The following is a 10,316-nucleotide window of genomic DNA, read 5'->3' as shown; positions in this document are numbered from 1 at the left end:
CCTGCTGTAATGCTGCCTAGGGCGAGTCGGGTTAGGGGGGCGGTGATTAGTGGGTTGTTTTCGTTTATTGATACTATTGGGGGGGATTCGGGTTTGTCCAGCTTGGACTAGGATGGTTATGCGGATGCTGTAGGTTGCGGTGAATGCTGTGGCTATAAGGGTTAGGAGTAGGGCTCAAGTATTTAGGTATGATGTGTTTAAGCTTTCGATGATGAGGTCTTTTGAGTAGAATCCGGCTAGGAATGGGGTTCCTATCAGCGCCAGGTTTCCGATGGTTAGGCAGGAAGTAGTGACTGGGAGTATTTTCTGTAGGCCTCCTATCTTTCGGATATCTTGTTCTCCGTTTAGGTTGTGGATGATAGACCCTGAGCATAGGAATAGTATGGCTTTAAAGAAGGCATGGGTTGAGATGTGTAGGAAGGCTAGTTGTGGGAGGTTTAGTCCGATAGTGACTATTATTAGTCCTAGTTGGCTGGATGTTGAGAAAGCAATGATTTTTTTGATGTCATTTTGGGTTAGGGCGCATGTGGCAGCGAATAGGGTTGATAGAGCACCTAGGCATAGGCAGGCAGTTAGGGCTGTCTGGTTGGTGGCTAGCAGGGGGTGCATGCGGATGAGCAGGAAGATTCCGGCTACTACTATGGTACTGGAGTGCAGTAGGGCTGATACTGGGGTGGGGCCTTCTATTGCTGCGGGCAGTCATGGGTGGAGTCCAAATTGGGCGGATTTTCCTGCGGCTGCGAGGATTAATCCTATGAGGGGGAGGATTGGGGTTTGGTGGGGGTGTACGGCTTGTTGGATCTCTCAGGTGTTGAATGTTGAAGCTAGTCATGCTATGCTCAGGATCAGTCCGATGTCTCCGATTCGGTTGTAGATTACGGCTTGTAGGGCGGCGGTGTTGGCATCTGCTCGGCCTTGTCATCAGCCGATGAGAAGGAAGGACATGATTCGTACTCCTTCCCAGCCTACGAATAGGAGGAATATGTTGTTTGCGGTTGTTAGGAGGAGTATGGCGACTAGGAATGTCAGTAGGTAGGTGAAAAATTTTGTTACGTATGGCTCTGAGGCCATGTATCATATGGCGAATTGTAGGATTGATCATGTTACAAATAAGGCGATTGGAAGAAATGTTATTGAGTATTGGTCTATTTTTAGGCTCAGGGGGATTTTAAAGTTTATAATGAATTTTCACTCCCAGTGGCAGGTGACAGATTCTACTCCCGAGTAGATGAATGCGGTTGTAGGGGCTAGGCTAATTAGGAATGCGGTTTTAACAGCGCGGGTGGTGGCTTGTGGGGTGTTTTTAAAGTTTTTAAATAGAAATGGCAGGATGATTGGGGTTAGGAGGATTGTCAGCGTGAGTAGTGTGAGGGAGTTGATTAGTAGTGTGGGGTTCACTCCTTTTACTTGGATTTGCACCAAGATGGGTGGTTCCTAAGACCAGTGGATTGCTGTTATCCTTTAAAAGTAAGGGGGCTGAGGTTTTAGGCTCAGATGTAAGAGTTAGCAGCTCTTGTTGGTTAAACCCTCCCCTCGGCAGGTAAGAAGGTTTGAACTTCTATTCTTAGAATCACAGTCTAATGTTTGGTTTAAACTATACTTGCATGAGGGGATTCCGGAGATCAGTTCGGGTTTGAGGATTAGGAGGAATATTGGGATAATGTGGAGTGTTATGAGCGGGTGTTCTCGCGTGGTTGAGTTTTGCATAGATGTGATGTGGGAGGGGATTGAGCCTCGTTGGGTCATTAGTAGTATGAATAAGGTGTAGGAGGCGGTTAGAAGGGTTGCGATTCCTGTTAGGATGATCGTGAAGGCAGATCAGTTGAATAAGGTGATTATAATGGTTAGCTCTGCTATGAGGTTTGTTGTTGGGGGTAAGGCTATGTTTGTTAGATTGGCCAGCAATCATCAAGTAGCTATGAGTGGTAGGAGAGGTTGTAGGCCTCGTGTGAGTAGTAGAATTCGGCTGTGCGTACGTTCATAGTTTGTGTTGGCTAGGCAGAATAGTATGGAGGAAGTTAGTCCATGGGAAATTACACCACAACCAACCCCCCATCAAATAAGACCTCCCTCACTACCAAACCCACACCATGATCCTGACCATGAACCTAAGCTTCTTTGACCAATTTTCCAGCCCCAATCTATTCGGCATCCCCTTAATCCTACTATCCCTACTCTTCCCAGCCCTACTATTCCCGTCCCCAAACAACCGATGAATCAACAACCGCCTTTCTACTATCCAAACATGACTCCTTCACCTAATCACAAAACAACTAATAGTCCCACTCAACAAAAATGGCCACAAATGAGCCATAATATTTACATCCCTAATAATCATACTTCTTACAATCAACCTTCTAGGCCTCCTTCCATATACATTCACCCCAACCACCCAACTATCTATGAACATAGCCCTAGCCTTCCCACTATGGCTCGCCACACTACTAACAGGCCTACGAAACCAACCATCAGCCTCTTTAGCCCACCTATTACCCGAAGGTACCCCTACACCCCTAATCCCCGCACTAATCCTGATCGAAACAACCAGCCTACTAATCCGCCCCCTAGCCCTCGGAGTCCGCCTTACAGCCAACCTTACAGCAGGACACTTACTCATCCAACTCATCTCTACAGCCTCCATTGCATTAATACCCACCCTTCCTGCAGTATCCATCCTAACAATAATCATCCTACTACTCCTAACCATCCTAGAAGTAGCAGTAGCCATAATCCAGGCCTACGTCTTCGTGCTCCTTCTAAGCCTATACTTACAAGAAAACATCTAATGGCACACCAAGCACACTCATACCACATAGTTGACCCAAGCCCTTGACCAATCTTCGGGGCAGCCGCCGCCCTACTCACAACCTCAGGATTAATCATGTGATTCCACTACAACTCATCCATACTACTAACCCTAGGCCTCATCTCAATACTCCTAGTAATACTCCAATGATGACGAGACATTGTACGAGAAAGCACCTTCCAAGGCCATCACACTCCCACAGTCCAAAAAGGCCTACGATACGGCATAATCCTTTTCATCACATCCGAAGCATTCTTCTTCTTAGGGTTCTTCTGAGCGTTCTTCCACTCGAGCCTGGCCCCAACCCCAGAACTAGGAGGCCAATGACCCCCAACAGGAATTAAACCACTCAACCCGATAGAAGTCCCCCTACTAAACACAGCCATCCTACTAGCCTCAGGCGTTACCGTAACGTGAGCCCATCACAGCATCACAGAAGGAAACCGAAAACACGCCATCCACGCCCTAACCCTAACGATCCTCCTGGGATTCTACTTCACAGCCCTACAAGCAATAGAATACCACGAAGCCCCATTCTCAATCGCCGATAGCGTCTACGGATCTACCTTCTTCGTTGCCACTGGATTCCACGGACTCCACGTAATCATCGGATCCTCCTTCCTGACCGTCTGCCTCTTCCGACTGATCAAGTTCCACTTTACATCAGACCACCACTTCGGATTCGAGGCAGCAGCCTGATACTGACACTTCGTAGACATCATCTGACTATTCCTCTACATAACCATCTACTGATGAGGATCTTGCTCTTCTAGTATATTAATTACAATTGACTTCCAATCTCTAGAATCTGGTATAAACCCAGAGGAGAGCAATGAACGCACTCATGTTCATATTCGCCCTATCATCAATCCTAAGCGCCGCCCTAACCGCATTAAACTTCTGACTCGCCCAAATAAACCCCGACTCAGAGAAACTCTCACCGTACGAATGTGGATTCGACCCACTTGGATCTGCTCGATTACCATTCTCAGTCCGATTCTTCCTCAGTAGCCATCCTGTTCGTCCTATTCGACCTAGAAATCGCCCTCCTACTCCCCCTGCCATGAGCCGTCCAACTCCAATCCCCCCTAATGACCCTCACCTGAACTGTAGTGATCCTCCTTCTCCTAACACTCGGACTGGCCTACGAGTGAATTCAAGGGGGCCTAGAATGAGCAGAATAACAGAAAGTTAGTCTAACCAAAAAGATAGCTGGTTTCGACCCAGCAGATTACAGCCAACCCTGTAACTTTTTTATGTCGCCCCTACATTTAAGCTTCTACTCAGCCTTCATTTTCAGCGGACTAGGACTAGCCTTCCACCGAACCCACCTAGTATCCGCCCTACTACGCCTTGAAAGCATAATATTATCGATATTCGTAGGCCTATCAATATGATCCATCGAAAACCAAGTCTCCTCATTCACCATGGTACCAATTCTCATGCTAACCTTCTCAGCGTGTGAGGCGGGCACAGGCCTGGCCATCCTAGTAGCCTCCACCCGCACACATGGCTCCGACCATCTACACAACCTAAACCTCCTGCAATGCTAAAAATCATCCTACCCACAATCATACTTCTTCCAACAGCCCTGCTGTCTCCACCAAAATTTCTATGGACTAACACCACCTTATACAGCCTCCTAATCGCTGCCCTAAGCCTACAGTGATTAATCCCAACCTACTACCCCTACAAATTTTTATCCAACTGAACAGGAATTGACCAAATCTCATCCCCCCTCCTAGTACTATCCTGCTGACTACTCCCACTCATAATCATAGCAAGCCAAAACCACCTGCAACAAGAACCCCTACAACGCAAACGAATCTTTATCTCAACCTTAGTCGCAGTCCAGCCATTCATCCTACTAGCCTTTTCCACCACAGAACTAGCACTATTTTACATCTCATTTGAAGCAACCCTCATTCCCACCCTAATCTTAATCACCCGATGGGGGAACCAACCAGAACGCCTAAGCGCTGGCATCTACCTGCTATTCTACACGCTAGTAAGCTCTCTACCCCTGCTAATCACAATCATACACCTATACGTGAAAATTGGCACCCTGCACCTGCCAACCCTACAACTAACCCACCCAACCCTATCCACCTCATGGACAGGAATACTATCAGGTCTAGCACTGCTCATAGCATTCATAGTAAAAGCCCCACTATACGGCCTACACCTCTGACTGCCAAAAGCCCACGTAGAAGCACCCATCGCAGGCTCAATACTCCTCGCCGCCCTACTACTAAAGCTAGGAGGATACGGAATTATACGAGTCACTCTATTTATGGGCCCACTGTCCAACCTCCTGCACTACCCCTTCCTAACCCTGGCCCTATGAGGCGCCCTAATGACTAGCTCAATCTGCCTACGACAGACAGACCTAAAATCACTAATCGCTTATTCATCCGTTAGCCACATAGGCCTAGTTATCGCCGCAGGAATAATCCAAACCCACTGATCATTCTCAGGGGCAATGATCCTAATAATTTCCCATGGACTAACTTCCTCCATACTATTCTGCCTAGCCAACACAAACTATGAACGTACGCACAGCCGAATTCTACTACTCACACGAGGCCTACAACCTCTCCTACCACTCATAGCTACCTGATGATTGCTGGCCAATCTAACAAACATAGCCTTACCCCCAACAACAAACCTCATAGCAGAGCTAACCATTATAATCACCTTATTCAACTGATCTGCCTTCACGATCATCCTAACAGGAATCGCAACCCTACTAACCGCCTCCTACACCTTATTCATACTACTAATGACCCAACGAGGCTCAATCCCCTCCCACATCACATCTATGCAAAACTCAACCACGCGAGAACACCTGCTCATAACACTCCACATTATCCCAATATTCCTCCTAATCCTCAAACCCGAACTGATCTCCGGAATCCCCTCATGCAAGTATAGTTTAAACCAAACATTAGACTGTGATTCTAAGAATAGAAGTTCAAACCTTCTTACCTGCCGAGGGGAGGGTTTAACCAACAAGAGCTGCTAACTCTTACATCTGAGCCTAAAACCTCAGCCCCCTTACTTTTAAAGGATAACAGCAATCCACTGGTCTTAGGAACCACCCATCTTGGTGCAAATCCAAGTAAAAGGAGTGAACCCCACACTACTAATCAACTCCCTCACACTACTCACGCTGACAATCCTCCTAACCCCAATCATCCTGCCATTTCTATTTAAAAACTTTAAAAACACCCCACAAGCCACCACCCGCGCTGTTAAAACCGCATTCCTAATTAGCCTAGCCCCTACAACCGCATTCATCTACTCGGGAGTAGAATCTGTCACCTGCCACTGGGAGTGAAAATTCATTATAAACTTTAAAATCCCCCTGAGCCTAAAAATAGACCAATACTCAATAACATTTCTTCCAATCGCCCTATTTGTAACATGATCAATCCTACAATTCGCCATATGATACATGGCCTCAGAGCCATACGTAACAAAATTTTTCACCTACCTACTGACATTCCTAGTCGCCATACTCCTCTAACAACCGCAAACAACATATTCCTCCTATTCGTAGGCTGGGAAGGAGTACGAATCATGTCCTTCCTTCTCATCGGCTGATGACAAGGCCGAGCAGATGCCAACACCGCCGCCCTACGAGCCGTAATCTACAACCGAATCGGAGACATCGGACTGATCCTGAGCATAGCATGACTAGCTTCAACATTCAACACCTGAGAGATCCAACAAGCCGTACACCCCCACCAAACCCCAATCCTCCCCCTCATAGGATTAATCCTCGCAGCCGCAGGAAAATCCGCCCAATTTGGACTCCACCCATGACTGCCCGCAGCAATAGAAGGCCCCACCCCAGTATCAGCCCTACTGCACTCCAGTACCATAGTAGTAGCCGGAATCTTCCTGCTCATCCGCATGCACCCCCTGCTAGCCACCAACCAGACAGCCCTAACTGCCTGCCTATGCCTAGGTGCTCTATCAACCCTATTCGCTGCCACATGCGCCCTAACCCAAAATGACATCAAAAAAATCATTGCTTTCTCAACATCCAGCCAACTAGGACTAATAATAGTCACTATCGGACTAAACCTCCCACAACTAGCCTTCCTACACATCTCAACCCATGCCTTCTTTAAAGCCATACTATTCCTATGCTCAGGGTCTATCATCCACAACCTAAACAGAGAACAAGATATCCGAAAGATAGGAGGCCTACAGAAAATACTCCCAGTCACTACTTCCTGCCTAACCATCGGAAACCTGGCGCTGATAGGAACCCCATTCCTAGCCGGATTCTACTCAAAAGACCTCATCATCGAAAGCTTAAACACATCATACCTAAATACTTGAGCCCTACTCCTAACCCTTATAGCCACAGCATTCACCGCAACCTACAGCATCCGCATAACCATCCTAGTCCAAGCTGGACAAACCCGAATCCCCCCAATAGTATCAATAAACGAAAACAACCCACTAATCACCGCCCCCCTAACCCGACTCGCCCTAGGCAGCATTACAGCAGGAATAATCATTACCTCTTTCATCACACCAACCAAAACCCCCCCAATAACCATACCCCTTATCACCAAAACCGCTGCCATCCTCATAACAATCCTAGGAATCATCCTAGCCCTAGAACTATCGAACATAACACACACCCTCACTCACCCCAAACCAAACCCCCTCATAAACTTCTCCTCTGCATTAGGGTACTTCAACCCCCTAGTACACCGATTCTTCTCCAAAAACCTACTAGAAAAGGGACAAAACATTGCCCTACACTTGATCGACCTCTCCTGACTCAAAAAAATAGGGCCAGAGGGCCTTGCTGAACTACAAGTAGCCGCAAGCAAAGCCGCAACCTCAATACACACAGGGCTAATTAAGGCCTACCTAGGATCCTTCGCCCTCTCCATCCTGGTAATAATCCTAATAACACACAGACTCACTAATGGCCCCTAACATCCGCAAATCCCATCCCCTACTAAAAATAATCAACAACTCCCTAATCGACCTACCCGCCCCCTCCAACATCTCTGCCTGATGAAACTTCGGCTCCCTTCTAGCCATCTGCTTAGCCACACAAATCCTAACAGGCCTGCTACTAGCCATACACTACACCGCAGACACTTCACTCGCCTTCTCCTCAGTAGCTCACACATGCCGAGACGTCCAGTACGGATGGCTCATCCGCAACCTCCACGCCAACGGTGCTTCGCTCTTCTTTATCTGCATCTACTTACACATCGGACGAGGCCTCTACTACGGCTCCTACCTATACAAAGAAACCTGAAACACAGGAGTAATCCTCCTACTCACCCTAATAGCAACTGCCTTCGTAGGGTATGTCCTACCATGAGGACAAATGTCATTCTGAGGGGCCACCGTAATCACCAACCTATTCTCAGCCATCCCGTACATTGGGCAAATTCTAGTAGAATGAGCCTGAGGAGGATTCTCAGTAGACAATCCAACCTTAACCCGATTCTTCGCCATCCACTTCCTACTGCCCTTCCTAATTGCAGGAATCACCCTAGTCCACCTAACCTTCCTACACGAATCAGGCTCAAATAACCCACTAGGAATCGTATCAGACTGCGACAAAATCCCATTCCACCCATACTTCTCCATTAAAGACAGCTTAGGGCTTACCCTAATAATCACCCCTCTAATAGCACTAGCCCTATTTTCACCGAACCTCCTGGTTCTTGGAATCCTAGTTGGGAGTGGTTGGCCACATGAGATGTACAGGATTTTTACCTGTGATTTAGTCTTGACAAGGCTATGTAATTGGTTTACTAACGTCTCATAAGAAAGAAGCATGAGTGGTTAATGCAGTTGGCTTGAAACCCATCCCCAGCGGTGCAAGTGCACTCTCTGAACTCACTGAAGTGCATCCCCAGTGGTGCCAGTGCACTCTCTGCACTCACTGCACTGCATCCCCAGTGGTGCCAGTGCAATCTCTGGACTCACTGCAGAGCATCCCCAGTGGTGCCAGTGCACTCTGTGGACTCACTGTAGTGCATCCCCAGTGGTGCCAGTGCACTCTCTGGACTCACTGCACTGCATCCCCAGTGGTGCCAGTGCAATCTCTGGACTCACTGCAGTGCATCCCCAGTGGTGCCAGTGCACTCTCTGGACTCACTGCACTGCAGCCCCAGTGGTGCCAGTGCACTCTCTGGACTCACTGCACTGCATCCCCAGTGGTGCCAGTGCACTCTCTGGACTCACTGAAGTGCATCCCCATTGGTGCCATTGCACTCTCTGCACTCACTGCACTGCATCCCCAGTGGTGCCAGTGCACTCACTGGACTGACTGCACTGCATCCCCAGTGGTGCCAGTGCGCTCTCCGGAGTCACAGCACTGCATCCCCAGTGGTGCCAGTGCACTCACTGGACACACTGTACTGCATCACAGGTGGTGCCAGTGCACGCTCTGCACTCACTGCACAGCATCCCCAGTGGTGCCAGTGCATTCACTGGACTCACTGGACTGCATCACCAGTGGTGCCAGTGCACTCTCTGGACTCACTGCACTGCATCCCCAGTGGTGCCAGTGCACTCTCTGGACTCACTGCACTGCATCCCCAGTGGTGCCAGTGCAGTCTCTGGACTCACTGCAGTGCATCCCCAGTGGTGCCAGAGCACTCTCTGGACTCACTGCACTGCATCCCCAGTGGTGCCAGTGCACTCTCTGGACTCACTGCACCGCATCCCCAGTGGTGTCAGTACACTCTCTGGACTCACTGAAGTGCATCCCCAGTGGTGCCAGTGCACTCTCTGGACTCACTGAACTGCATCACCAGTGGTGCCAGTGCACTCCCTGGACTCACTGCACTGCATCCCCAGTGGTGCCAGTGCAATCTCTGGACTCACTGTAGTGCATCCCCAGTGGTGCCAGTGCACTCTCTGGACTCACTGCAGTGCATCCCCAGTGGTGCCAGTGCACTCTCTGGACTCACTGCACTGCATCCCCAGTGGTGCCAGTGCACTCTCTGCACTCACTGCACTGCATTCCCAGTGGTGCCAGTGAAGTCTCTGGACTCACTGCACTGCATGTCCAGTGGTGCCAGTGCACTCACTGGACTGACTGCACTGCATCCCCAGTGGTGCCAGTGCACTCACTGGACACACTGTACTGCATCACAGGTGGTGCCAGTGCACGCTCTGCACTCACTGCACAGCATCCCCAGTGGTGCCAGTGCATTCACTGGACTCACTGGACTGCATCACCAGTGGTGCCAGTGCACTCTCTGGACTCACTGCACTGCATCCCCAGTGGTGCCAGTGCAGTCTCTGGACTCACTGCAGTGCATCCCCAGTGGTGCCAGAGCACACTCTGGACTCACTGCACTGCATCCCCAGTGGTGCCAGTGCACTCTCTGGACTCACTGCACCGCATCCCCAGTGGTGTCAGTACACTCTCTGGACTTACTGAAGTGCATCCCCAGTGGTGCCAGTGCACTCTCTGGACTCACTAAACTGCATCACCAGTGGTGCCAGTGCA

At 49.2% G+C, this 10,316-nt stretch overlaps 1 pseudogene; it reads left to right on the top strand.

The window, feature by feature from the left end:
- The first annotated feature begins 2,032 nt into the window (after window positions 1–2,032).
- On the top strand, window positions 2,033–5,201 carry LOC136790705 (cytochrome c oxidase subunit 3-like; annotated as a pseudogene).
- The last annotated feature ends 5,115 nt before the right edge of the window (window positions 5,202–10,316 follow it).

The sequence above is a fragment of the Anser cygnoides genome, chromosome 4, assembly GCF_040182565.1.
Source record: "Anser cygnoides isolate HZ-2024a breed goose chromosome 4, Taihu_goose_T2T_genome, whole genome shotgun sequence".
NCBI classification, from domain to species: Eukaryota; Metazoa; Chordata; class Aves; order Anseriformes; family Anatidae; genus Anser; species Anser cygnoides.
The sequence above is the reverse complement of the archived record's forward strand: the minus strand, read 5'-3'. Positions and strand labels throughout refer to the sequence as shown.